This window comes from Sphaeramia orbicularis, chromosome 17 (genome assembly GCF_902148855.1).
Source record: "Sphaeramia orbicularis chromosome 17, fSphaOr1.1, whole genome shotgun sequence".
Lineage (NCBI taxonomy): Eukaryota > Metazoa > Chordata > Actinopteri > Kurtiformes > Apogonidae > Sphaeramia > Sphaeramia orbicularis.
The window spans coordinates 14,555,078-14,559,200 of NC_043973.1; positions in this window are offsets into that span (position 1 = coordinate 14,555,078).

A 4,123-nucleotide genomic window follows, 5' to 3' on the forward strand; every position below is an offset into this window, starting at 1 on the left:
GGTAGAAAGAAAGTTATTATCAGGATCCATCTCTAGATGTGGATCCATTGTAGTTTCAATGTAGTCCAGTGTTTTTTTGGCTTTGGCATTAGTTCTCTTCTTTTTATCTAAACAGCATCTGTGTGGTCCTCGTTAATATAGATTTTCGTACCTCGGAGGCATTTGGCTCTCTGTAGTATCTCGGATTTATCCTTGAACTTCTGAAGTCGGACTACAACGGGCCTTGGTCCGTCTCCTTTAGGTTTTCCAGCACGGTGAGCCCTCTCCATCTCAACATCCTTCTGGAACTGGAACTTCTCACTTCAAAGCTTTTTCACTTTTAGTTCTGTGTCCGTCCAGCTTTCTCCAGGTGACTCTGTAACGCCATCTATCATCAGGTTGTTTCTCCTGGACTGAGACTCCAGATACTCTATTTTATCAGACACGACCAGCATACTGTCACATACCTTGAACAAGTCTGTCTAGATGGTGTTATTCTGTTGTTTTGGATTGCCCAACTGCGTCTTTGTATCATCCACATCCTTCTGTGTAAATTGCAGACCGACTCTTAGCTTACCGGCCGACAGGCTGTAAGCTATTGTCGTCATGGGGTGTCCATCGTCGTCTGTCATCAGTTACCAAAATTTCAATCATCTTCTTCTCCAAAACTACAATTCCGATTGACTTCAAACTTGGTATACAGCTTCTTTATGATGATGTCAACAAAAGTTAGTGAAATTATTTGGATCAGGATCTGATTCTGGATTTGGTGCGACTTTGAAAAATTTCCCCATTATAGGAGATAGGAAGTGGATCGATGCAATAACTCAGTAAATATAAATGATATCCAGTGTAAATTTCTACAGTCCAGCCCTGATGGGGAGATGACCAAAACATAATGTCCACATGCGGATCAGGATCTTCTTCTGGATCCGGGAACTTACGGAAAATTTAACATGGGCTCTTAAGGGGAAAACATTTCAATCGTCTGTTTCTCCCAAACTACAGTTCTGATTGACTTCAAAGTTGGTATACAGCTTCTGTATGATGATGTCAACACAAGGTATTGAAATTAGTTCGATCCAGATCTGATTCTGGATTTGGTGTGACTTTGAAAAATTTTCCTATTATAACAGATAGGAAGTGGATTAATACAATAAATCAGTAAGTTTCAATGATATCAAATTGGAATTTGAATTTTTTACAGATCTGATTGGAATATGAGCAAAACATGGGCTATTTCTGTAATATAATAAATACACAGAACTGGGTGATAATAAATGGCATCTGGATACATTTCCCAAAGTTTTTAATTGGGCCGATAAGCTACAGGGCCTTTGGTCCTATTTTTAACTGCTACAGCTCCCTTGTAAATTATCCGTTGTAGTGTTTGCTTTACCCATAACTGTGTTGATAAATCCCCGAAAAATGTCTTTCTTTTGTGTTAGCAGTTGATCAAACATTTCCTTTTACTTTTGAAGCAGTCCACTTACCTGTGCGAGTGATACAGACTCATCCTCCTGTTAGCTTCTGCTCTTTTCTTCGGGGGTATTTTAGCTAACACTAGCTGTGGTTGTAGCCCGGCTGGCGGTGATGTTGTCCCGGCTAGCAATGGTTCAATCCCGGCTAACGGCGATGTATTCCCGGTTTGCGGTGTTTATAACCCGGTTGGCGGTGGTATTATCCCGTGTAGCTGTGATTATCTCCCGGCTCGGCGTGGTGCTGTCCCGGCTAGCTGTGGTTGTAGCTCGGCTACTGGTGGTGTTATCCCAACTAGTGGAGAGTGTAGTCCGGTGTGACATCATTTTTTGTACCCTGTAAGAATTGTGCGCATGCTCCCATCCGACTGCGGTCAAGCCAGCGGACGTTCGTTTTTCCGTGGTCAAAACAGCGGACACTAACATTAGCACACCCGCGCATCCTAAGCATTACAGTAAATGCATTCAAACGGTCCCGAACCGGCGAACAGGCAGTCTGACTTCCGGTTTTCAAAATAAGATGTTAGAAGCAGTAAATGAAGAATATGTGCTATCCAGTGGCGGCTGCTCCTCTTTCAGACAGGGGAAGCTCATTGTCGGCTTACATAAAAAAAAAAAGTCAAGTTATTTAAACATACATTCGGCCCTCCGTTCCTTTTTAAGAAAATGCTCAGTGACCTTATCGTACCAAGTAGGCGTCTCTTCCAGAGACTGGACCAGTGTCCTCTCTGCTCAGATTGCCTTGGCCCATTGTGTTGTGGGTGTAAGACTTCAGCCTTTTTAAACTACAGATGCTTCTTTCACTCCGACCTAGCCGACAGTTTGATTGATTTAACTATCTACAAAACGATATTAAACTCGTACAAGAAATGATTAAATTATGAAACCGAACCAAGAAAACGCTGAAATTATGTTAAATTGAAACATGGAAGTACAATGAGTGTGTTTTATTTACAGTGCAATAAATGAACGAGTAATTTCGTAGTGGTTTCTCTCTCTCTTTCACAGCAGAATGTGTGACTGTATTAAACTGAACTGTGTCAGTGAAGGAGTAGATCTGAAAACAGCTGTCAATCAAACGGGATTCAGACTTTGACTGATCCTCCAATCAGCACGTGGGATTCTGGCGTCCAGCCCGGCCGAGCTCCGCCCACAGCTCCATTCACCCCTAGAGACGTCCGGCGTCCGGGGGCGGGACAACATCGTGGCATTTATCCAATTACCGTCCAGTTTTGAGGCAATGAAAAAAACTGTTCCACTCAGTCCCATTGAAGCCCACAGACGCCCGCAGTCAACGGACAAATGCACTGAGCAGAGATGGATGAGAAAACAGAGACACGGGAATGGAGGAGAAGTGAACAACATCGCGTCCGTTGATTTGTGATAAAGCTGATTTGAACGAACTCATCTTTAAGATGAACGTGTTCTAACACATTTGGAGTCAATAAAATGTCAACACAACCGAACATATTTAACCTTTTAATTTTCGTAATTTTAGGGGAAGCCGGGCCTCCCTTGCAGTCTATGAGAAATCGCCACTGAATAGATATTAGGTTCATGTAGTTAAAGGTGGCCTCAGACTTTTGCGGTCCTGTAGTTTTACATTGGCCTGGGTGTAGTGTTGCCAGCCCTTGAGGCTTAAAATAATCCAGTGTTTATTTTTGTCCAACAGTCTCACTTGCATTAGACTAATCTAATTGAGACTAAACCACTTTAACAACATAACCCTTAAGGACCTAGAACTATTTTTGTGGTGACTTCCACATGCATTTTTCTCAACATTTAACCTTTGCTGAGTGATTTATCACAATTTATTATAATGTTATCCTCTGCATTTTTCCAGCAAAAATCAGGTATTTTCTTTTACTTAAGTTTTGAATCTGTTTATATAGCTGTTCAAAACAGAGAACACTGAAGCAAAATATATCATTAACTGTATATAAAAACAGGCATCTATACTTTTCACTATGGAGTCTCAGAACGTCCAAATGGGTCATATCTGTTAACGATGAAAAGCTGAGAAACTGCATTTTACCTCAATTATTTACATGTATTGATAGAAGTAGTGGTTCAACACTTATTAAACATTTTAGATCAGTAGATGTTTTTGTTTAATGGTGGCTGTTTATGTATTTAAGGGTAAAGTTACACAAGTGTTTAATTTCATTTGTTTATATGAAATGTCATTGGAAGTAACAGTTTGTGTAAATGGACAAACAAGGACTTTTCAATGACGTCTCATGAAGAAAAACTTTAAGATGTCCTTGTTTTGGAATGAGGCTTGATTATAAAGAACTGTAATAAACTGATATATTTTTCATCTCTGACCCCTTTCTTCATGGCAATTGAAACTGAATCTTCTCATGAAGATGTTCATGAAAAAGTGACATTTTTAAAGCTAAAAATAGAATTAATTGAATGTAAAAACAAGCATATACAACCGTCTTTTGTGAAACTACATGAGATTTATAAGTGAATCTGTTGCCAAAAATGAGTGTTTCCATGTTCACTACAGAGCCTCTGAACATCCAAATGGGTCATATCTGATAAGAGAAACTGTTTTTTACCTGAATAATTGACATGGATTGATAGGATCAAACATTTTAAATAAGTAGATGCTTTTAGTTTCCAGCACTTAAGGAAAATAAAACCAATCAAGTCAGATG